General features: G+C 38.5%; 1 protein-coding gene across 2 annotated transcripts in view; it reads left to right on the top strand.

The window, feature by feature from the left end:
- The window catches only part of ALG14 (ALG14 UDP-N-acetylglucosaminyltransferase subunit), a 1,195,903-nt gene that overhangs the window by 438,805 nt on the left and 747,098 nt on the right, over positions 1–10,000 (top strand). The window lies entirely within an intron of this gene.

Below are 10,000 nucleotides of genomic sequence, written 5' to 3'. Positions count from 1 at the left end.
TTAGCAGCTAATTCTCGTATCTCTGAATTAAGCACTGCACTGTCAAACCTGACCGCTTTAGTTTTCTCCGTGCCAGTCTGTGCTAGGTGATTGCACAGACGCATTCTAATACTTGTGCAGAGACACACGCACATCCATACAGCTGCAAACATGCCCCAGCAGACACAGACAAGTGCACGCATGCACGGGCGCACACACACACACACACACACACACACACACACACACACACACACACACACACACACACACATATGGATGGCTTCACAGTACATGCCTCCCAGGAGTCTATATAAAATATGCAATTCAGGCTACATTAGTTCATTATAGCAAATACATTTAATTGAAAACCAACCTCTACATCCTGCACATTGAAAAGGGCATTGGAGAAAATGCCTGTATAAAACTGTTTTATTTTTATTTTAACACTACACACACAAAAAAAGAAAAAAGAAGTTTTTTTTTTTTTTTTTTCATGGAGGCAAGCCCACCTACACCTCCCATTCCCCTACTACTTTAAGTATACCAACTCTTGAGTTTCTTCATCACTTGGGGAGAAAAGTAAATTCCCTCATCCCATTCTGTGCAGTCTCCGAGAGAACAAACATGGTCCTGGGAACTGATGGAAGTGTAAGTGGTTCTCTTACACTGCTAAAAGTAAACGAGATGCACGTGGTCAGTGAGCTGCACACATCAATGAAATAACATTTGATGTAGTGCAGAAAACAGAATATTTAACCATGTGCATCTGGATTTAACAAAATACACCACCTTCCACAGGTTCATAGGTTGGTACTAAGCTATCGGTCCTAGGGCCTATGCAAGTCTAGCCATAACAATTCCCTGGCTATTTCTTCCCAAAGTATTTACTTCCCTGGACCCCTGTTTAGCAAGGGCGACTGATGTGATCCCCGAAGTGAATTTCCTATCTTCCATCCAGTCAAGGTTCCTTTTGAAGAGGGCCAAAGAGGTGCTCTGCTTACCATGTATGGGCAGTCGATTCCAGAGTCTGGGGAGTCTCTGGGTCAGGCAACTATCCCTCCAGCATGTTTTGTTCATTGTGATGACAAGGTTTAGATCCCTGGAGAGTGTGTCTCGGAGGGATTGGGATGTCTTTAAGTGTAGCATGTCCAACAGCTCTGGGTTTGACATGGGCTTGTATGTTAAGCAGAGATCGCCTCTGAGTAGACGATATGCGATAGAGTATAGGTGGAGTTATTTTAGACGTTCAGCATAGGGCATCTGCTGTAGGCTGTGATCCTTTTAGTGAGGTATTTCTGCGGCCTTTCCAATTATTGCAGATGTCTTGAGAGGTGCATACCAAATTGGGCATTGTATTCTATAATGGGTCTAATGAGGGATGAGTACAAAGGGACAATGACCTTCTTTTTTCTGGATGAAAAGCCCTTAGTGAGGAGGTATGCCACGTAGGATTTCCTGACTGTTGTGGCGATGTGTTTTTCGAAGGTGAGACCACTGTCCACCTGTGTCCCCAAGTCTCTTATCACACTTTCGGTGTTTAGTGTACTGCCATGTGGTAATTCACGAGGTGCTTGTTTTTTTCCCAAAGGGGATAACTGTACATTTCTTGGCATTGAGCTTGAGCCCATGGCTCTGGCACCAGGCATCTGTTTCTGTAAGGCCCTTTTGTAGAATATTCACATCATTTGGGGATTCAGTAATGGCTCCCAGTTTCCAGTCATCTGCAAACTTTGTTAGCCAGAGTCCCTTAGTGTTGGCCTGTACTTCAGAGAAGTAGATGCCAAACAAGAGCGGTCCCAGGACTGAACCCTGAGGTACTCCATTTGTCACTTGTCTGGAGCTGGATTTGGAGTCGGCTACTTTTACAGTGTGGATCCTGTCAGTACGCCAGTTGGCAACCCATCGATTGACATATGAATTAATGCCCAGTTTAGTAAGTTTATCTATGATTCCAGATTGGGGGATGGTGTTGAAGGCCTTGGCAAGGTCCAGATAGGCTGTGTGGACCACCTTACCCTTGTCCACGGTTCTGGAGACTGATTCGAAGAAGTCAGTCAGGTTCAGGGGACAAGCTCGGCCCTTCACGAACCCAAACTGCGTCCGGTCCAGTGTTTGAAGGTTGCCAGTGTCTTTGTTTATAAATGTTCCATGATACTACATTCCATGGCCTTGCAGGTCAGGCTCGTCAGACTGATGGGGCAGTAGTTCCCGGGATCCAAGCTGGATCCCCTCTTGTGGAGTCGGATAACTGTAGCTGTGCGCCACTCAGTGGGCATGAAGCCTGAGGTGAGGCTATGATTAAACATGACACTTAGGTGAGGTGCCAGTTCATTTTGTAGTTCATGTAGTACATAGCCTGGGATGTCGTTTGGTCCCATGGATGCTGTATTCTTAGCGTTGGAGAGTGCGTGTTTTACCTGTGTGGCAGTTATTACCGGAATTTGACAATCTTTCGATATTGAGATGGGCCCTTTAGGGGTTGAGAAGGGAGGTGAAGTTTGCACTGAATCGATCTGCCAGGATATTGGCAATAACCCTGGAATCAGTATATTTAATGCCATTCTGTTGTAGCTCGGAGCAGATCTGAGCATTACCATTTAGATGCTTGACATAGAGATAGAATGCCTTGTGGTTGTCTTTGGAATCTTTGGCAATTTTATTTTCGTAACTAGCTTTGGAGGATTTTATGAGGGATCTCAGCTTCTTACTGAGGCTGGTAAGGGAGTTTTTTGCATCCTGGGTTTTTCCTCTTTTCTGAAACAGTTTTTTCCTTTTGTTATAAAGTTTGTTTATGGCAAGGGACCACCAGATTGGCTTCCTTTTTTTTGGAGGAGAGCATCTTGTTTCTATTGGGGATGGCACGATTCATGCACGAGTGAATGTGCTCGTACAGTGCCTTAGTGTAGGATTCCGCAGTCGAACTTTCAGTTCTCGTCTGTATGGGTGTCATAAAATTTGTCACTTCTGACTTGAGTAGCATGAAGTTGGCTTTGGAGAAGTTTTTTACTGCGGTTTCCTTACTGGGGGGTGTGGGTGGGATATGGATGTCAAGGATGATTAGCTTATGGTCAGACCTGACCAATGAGGGGGTGACCATATGTGTGGAGCATCGATTTCCCCTGTTGGTAATGACCAGTTCTAGGATAATTGGAGACCCTGGTAGGACTAAGGATTAGTTGATCCAGGGCATTGGAATTTATGAATTCCAAGAACTGTTGGGCAAAGGTGTTGGGGCACAAGTAGTTTTCCCAGTTAATGGCAGGGTAGTTGAAATCACCCAGTATTAGGGTGTTTGGTTGTATCTTAATATTTTCCAGTATGTTTAGAAAGGTGTAGTGAGAATCTTGGGGCATGGTAGGGGATCTGTAGCAAGCTATAATTTGGATTGCAGTCTTACCTAGTGTTAGTTGCACCTGGAGAATTTCAGGCACATTGTGTTGGGCAGCTAGCCTGGTGTTGTGAATATCCGTGGTGAATATGGACACTCCTCCCCACAGGGTGACCATTCAAACACACAAACACATACGCAACTGCATTCATGCTCCTGCAGGGGCACACACATACCCAGCTTAACAGTCATGCTAGTGAATGAGTGTATACATTCAAAAGGCAATGTATATTTTTTCCTCCATGTGACTAAAAATAATGCAGTAGAGCAGTTGGCTGAATTTCTCACCCTTGCTATTCTAGCAACACAACATTTCTGTGGGAGACCACATAATCAGCTAGTGTTAGCCATGACCCCAGCCTGCCGCATTTGCATGTGGCTTTGAGTGAAACTGCAGTCTGTGCTACAGACTGCTGCTGCATACTGTTGTAGTCTTACAGTGGACTGTGAATTTATTGCAGGTTTCCACAGTGCATTACTCATTTCTGAAACCCTGGGTAAAGACATTTCAGAGTACCTGTTTTCTTAACTAAACATCTTATGAACTCTTGAAGTGCATTAAAAGTTATTTCGACAAAAACAGAATAACTAACCATTTGTAGTTTATTCATTTTAATGCTCTTAATGATGGCATAAGGTGCTGTCCAACATTTTATATTTCTGATGTTTCACATTTGAAAGCTATGCACTTTTTTATAATTTCCCACTTTTCCCCTTCAGTTTTGTTCTAGAATTTTACCTTCCAGTTCCAAAACATTAAATTATTTTTGGCCATAAAGTAAGTTGTTAATGTTCTTTATAAGTTTTTTTTTACCAACAAAAGTCCCACTTATGTTTAAATATAAAGGAAAAGCAAATCTATTTGCGGCTGTTATAATGTCATGATTATAGTGTGTATGTAATGGAAAACATACATGTAGTCAAGATGAACAAGTAAAGAGTCAAAAATCGTAACTAAACTTAGCTGATGAGTGAGGCATATGGCACCCAGCTCCTGTATTGTACTGTAATATATGACTACGTATACCACATCTTTGTTACTTTGCAAAGAATGATGCAGTTTATACGAAAACCAAGTATCTACATGGATTTCAAATATTTGAACTATAGTATAGATCTGTTTATTAAGTTCTCCAAGTCTTTTGGGTTTCTATTACCATGTTGGAAAGGACCCCATTCCTAAGGCAAAGTATGATTAAAGTTTGTGAAATTAGTATTGTTTCAATCTTTGTTAGCCAAAAGTGCTCTTCTTAGCACCTGCAACATGCCTAGAAATGACTCTTTCAGCAGTTCATACAGAGTTACAGTCAGTAGTATGTCTAAATAGGACTGTAAATTCTTTTTTGAGACGCATTGCTGCCATTTCTAGTGGAACTGTCTGGGTATCCTTCTTCCACTTTGCCATCATTTCTGCCTGCAAATCCTCGTATTTTATGACTGTCTGTCTCTGTGTACGTAAGGCACTGTAATCACTGGGTATAGTAATTTCAATGATCAAGTCTACTTTTGTCTTCTTTTCATGGACTACTATATCTGGTTTTCTCACATCTGTTTTTTGAACTGTTGGTAATGGGTGATCCATGTGATATAAACTTTGTCATTCTCTATAATACGTTCTGGCTCATGTCTCCAATGCTTCTCAGCTACTTCAATATGGTAATGTTTACACAATCCCCAATGTAATAGTCTTGCCACATTATTGTGCCTTTCAGTATACAGGCCATCTGCCATTAGTTTATTGCACCCTGCAACAAGTTGTGTGACTGTTTCCAGTTCTGTTTTACAGAATCTGCATTTGTCTTTTTCTGCCACTTGCTCAGTGAACTTTGTAAACCAACGTGTACATAGTCCACTATCCTGGGTCACCAGTATTATTAAACTTTCATCTTTTGGTTTAAATTCACCTCTCCTTAACCATTCCTGCATCAGATTCAGATCAACATGACATTGTTCCAGGAGTTGTTAGTACTTGCAACTATATCTATGCCATTTCCACATTTCTTGCCTTCTCATTTGATCCGTCTCCTTACATACTTTCCTTTGTTTTTTGGCACATTCATTTGCTTTAGAGTCATGATCTTTATAAGCTCTAATTTAGATCGTTCTAGCATGTCTTCTAGGATATGCGTTGTTGTCAGTGTAAATATGTTTCTTATATTTTCTTTTACTATATAATGCTTATGCATGTATTGCTAGGTAGCCACCTACATTATGATTAGGAATTCTGTCTTGGGAAACTTTTTGCTTTATCTATATTGCTTTTATGCATGAGGTACTACTGTTAAGCTGGTACTGCAGTTATATCCTGTATAGATTTTTATATTTGGCGACCTGAGACCTCTGATTGACATATTCCACAATATATGCGAATATTTGTGTTTTGGTATATGTAAGTGTTGTTTTTACACAAGTATACAAATATGCCTTAGATAGATTCCATTATTATTTTTTAGTTAATTTTGTGTCTTCATATTTTTTAGTTACTATATTATAATAGTTGAAGGTAAGCTTTTATTTTTGTGTTTTGAAAACCGCAGCCTTTAGGAATCTTCTTTATTGGCTATGTTCAGTTATGTGACTACTGCATGTCTGAACGTACATAAAGTTGGATACATCCTTTATCTTGACTATTGGAGTATGTCTGACAGTTTTTGTTTGAAGAACTTTTTTTGCTGGTTTATATGAATTTCATTTTAGACTTTTTTAACTATGTCTTTGAAGATGTGGTTCTTCTTGCAAGTTGCCAACATAAATACGCTGTGTGTGTGCGTGTGTGTGTGTGCGTGTGTGTGTGTGCGTGTGTGCGTGTGTGCGTGTGTGCGTGTGTGCGTGTGTGTGTGTGTGTGTGTGTGTGTGTGTGTGTGTGTATATATATATATATATATATATATTTTTTTTTTTTTACATGTTTAATATATGCGCTACACTGTGAATGTGTTTTTATTTAAATAGTTTTTTAAAATGTCTACTAATTTCACAACTAGGAATTCTGTTTTGGGACGTTTTCTGTTATGTATGTATAGATAAGTCATTGTTCTTAAACTGATTTAGCAGTCTTAGTACGTACTGTTTACGTTTGATGATCAGTGACTTCCAAATTGCAAGTTACTAATGCAGTTGCTTTTTAAGAGGATTACTAATTCTATAACCAGGAATTTTGTTCTGGGGAGTTTTTTGCCCTCTATCATTGTGTATGTAAAGATAAGTTTCCATTCTTAAGCTGATTTTGCAGTTTTAGGGTATATTGTTTACATCTGACGATCATAGATGCCCATATTGTAAGTTGCTAAAGTACATACGTTCTGTATGTATTTCCTTTTAGATGTTTAGCGTATTCGCTTTACTCTGGATGTGTTCAAATTTCAACAGTATTTTTTTAAGATAGTAACTGTTTCCGTAACCAGGAATTCTGTTTTGGGAAATATTTTTGCTTTTGTACTGTGTATGTAAAGATAAGTTACTGTTTCTAAGTTGACTTGATAATTTGAGTGTATGTTGTTTACATTTGATTAGTGATGTCCATAGAAATCACTTTATAATATATTATAATATATGCAATTTCACTTTACTAGTGGTTTATAATTTAGTTATTTTTATAATGTGTGTTTAGTTAATAATGAGTGATTTGGAAGCAGTATTACAGAGATGTCTTTCTAATGATTTTAAATATCCACTCTTAATAGACTTTTAAGTAGTTTCTTTTTTAGGTAGGCTGTCATCCCCGTTACATGACTTTTAATTGCTTAATTGATTAGATGACATATTGTTTTAAGCTATTATGATTGGCTGTGTCTTACTTTATAAATGTCTTGGTTTATTAGTTGTCAGTTAATGGTCTGAAGAAGCAGAATACTTTCTGTGAAAATGCTTACCTGTTTTAGTCAATAAAAGACTCTTGGATTCTGAGTGTGAATCGTTTGTACAGCCATGTTTGGAAGGGGTCTTTTATTCTTTTGAACTTTGTTGCTGCTGTAGAGACCCCAACCTTCACTGAGTGATCTTCGTTTAATCTTGACATTCAATTGCTGCCTGATTTTTAACTACTTTTGGTTTGGTTTCAATTCCTGCTTGATGCCGATTATGCTTCTGCTAAACTAAGGAAGGAGGTCATCTCAGACTTCTTCTGTTCATGTTTCAAAACTTTCACTATGTTTGGATCTGATGAGTTCAGCAGATATTTATGCAGCAGTATGATTGCAGATCTATACACGTAATCAAATTTGAGGAGGTCCATACCTCCTTCAGAACAAGGAATATATAATCTTGATATACACTGATCTTTATATATCATTTCATAAGTGTGAAGCATTTTTCTTGTTTTCATGTCCAGCTGATCCAGTACCTTTTGGGGCCAATCCATCACCCCAAAACGTAAGTTAGAACAGGAAGACCAAATTGGTTTATAGCTTGGACTTTATTTCTAGATGTCAGGGCTGTTTTCAGTATTCATTTTAGCCTTCTAAAATATTCCTTATTGAGTTTTGTTTGCATTTGTTATTGTTATATTGTCAGTCCTTCATAAGTTCCCAAATATTTATATATTCCCTCCTGTTCAAATATTTGTATCACATTCCTGTCCCAGACTGATATTTTCTTTGTGCTGCAGCTTTCCTGCTTTAAATATTACTTTTGCACATTTTTCAAGACCAAATGACATTCTTGTATCATATAAGAAAGTTTTGACCACTTTCATTTTTGCTTTCAGCTCCTCATCTGATGAACTGTACAATTTTAAATCATCGACAAAAGGAAGATGAGAAGTCTTTGCACTCTGTGGAACCAAATTGTAACATGACCTAATCCGTTAAGTAGACAGTTTAATGGATTAAGGGCAGGACAAAATAGCAACTGTGACAGAGTCACACTGGCATATCCCCCTTTAAATTTTTATCCCTGGGATAATAATTTGACTTCTGTTATCACGATCACTGCAATGTAATTGATCAGTGAAGGATGTATCTGACAAGTCCGTAAGCATTCCTTTATCCTTGGTGTAGGATGCTGTCAGATGCTTTTTTTTGTAATCTGTCCATACCATACTTGATTCTTCCCCTTTTTACAATTCTCCATTATGACTTTATTTAGCAAAAAATGATCCTCTGTCCCATATTACTTTCTTTGTTACCCTCATGTTCTCTTGTTGTAATTGAGTTTTCTTCTAAATGACTATAAACTCTGCTGGCATCAATTCCAGTGTATAGCTTATACGTTGTCAGAAGGCAGGTTATTGGTCTATACTTTTTTGATAGCTTGCAGGTTCACTCTTAAGGAGGAATATCATTCTTCTTGTTAGCCAGGTTGGTGTCTGTTCAGGGTATGCATGTTAAGTAGTCCTCACTCAGGGCTTAAATCTTCATGTAAAGATTTTAACACTTTCAGCCAGAAGTTGGGTACTGCATCTGGGCCTGGGGTTTCCCAGTTAAGAGCTTTGCTTAATTTTGTTTCAATTTATCTGGTCATTACTTCATTCCATTTCATATCCTGTACATTTGAACTTCTTACGGTTTCTTTAACTACTGTCCATTCAGCATCTTTTATTTTCACAGGATCTTCATAAATGTTTGTCCAAAATGTGTCCATTACAGTCAGAAAAGCTCAGCAACACTTGCACTTTCCAAGGAGACTTAGGAAGGCAAAATTACCAAGCTCCATACATCAGACCTTTTATAGGGGCACCATTTAAAATGTCCTGACCAATAGCATTGCAGTCTGGTATGGGAGTTGTAACAATTAAGATCGGAAGGCCGTCAATAGAGTTGTAAGTTTGGCAGAAAGAATCATTGGCACCTCCCTTACATCTCTGGAAGGATCTACACAAATGCCATTGCATCAACAGGGCCATAAAGATTTCCAGCGATCCAGTGCATCCTGCCAATGGTCTGTACACTCGCCTGTCCTCCAGCAGGAGATACAGAAGCCTGCATTGTAAGACCACCAGACTGAAAAGCAGTTTCTTTCCGCTCTCCATTAGACTGTTGAACTCTTGGGAGAAACGAACCATGGTTTCTGTTACATAACTAGCCTATCAAGGGGCTTTTTTTATGGATGTGCAATAATTAAGTGCAATATTAAGGTAGCTCACCTACACACTGAAGGACTGTTAAGTGCAATATATAAACTGTGCAATAATTCATAATGAGAAAGGCACAGATACTGGGTAAAACGCTCGGTATTCACCTCAAAGTGAAAAATAACAACAAAATAATGAACTAACCACAACTGAAGGAAAAACAAAATTTAATGAGAAGTTAGCGCTTTTGCGATCCAGACTGAGCTTCTTCAGACTTGAAACATGCTACTGAACAGCCAAATTTAAATTAAAAGACAGCCTATCACAGTGGAGAATGTATTAACTAAATTAGAAAATGCTTTTATCTAAAAACTGTAATTACTTAAAAGCTAAAAATATTTAAAAATGTATAAATATTAAATTTGGCTGTTTAGTATGTTTTAAGTCTGAAGAAGCAATCAGTTTGGATCGCGAAAGCGCTAGCTTCTCATTAAATTTGGTTTGTTTTTCCTTCAGTCGTGGTTAGTTCGTTATTTTGTTATTTTTTGTGCAATAATTCAATCTAATCCTAGATAAGCTGCTATTGTTTCAATTTTACTTTGACAGTATTACCTTCATAT

This window comes from Protopterus annectens, chromosome 10.part0, assembly GCF_019279795.1.
Source record: "Protopterus annectens isolate FY-2018-M chromosome 10.part0, PAN1.0, whole genome shotgun sequence".
In the NCBI taxonomy this organism is placed as follows: domain Eukaryota; kingdom Metazoa; phylum Chordata; order Ceratodontiformes; family Protopteridae; genus Protopterus; species Protopterus annectens.
The sequence above is the reverse complement of the archived record's forward strand: the minus strand, read 5'-3'. Positions and strand labels throughout refer to the sequence as shown.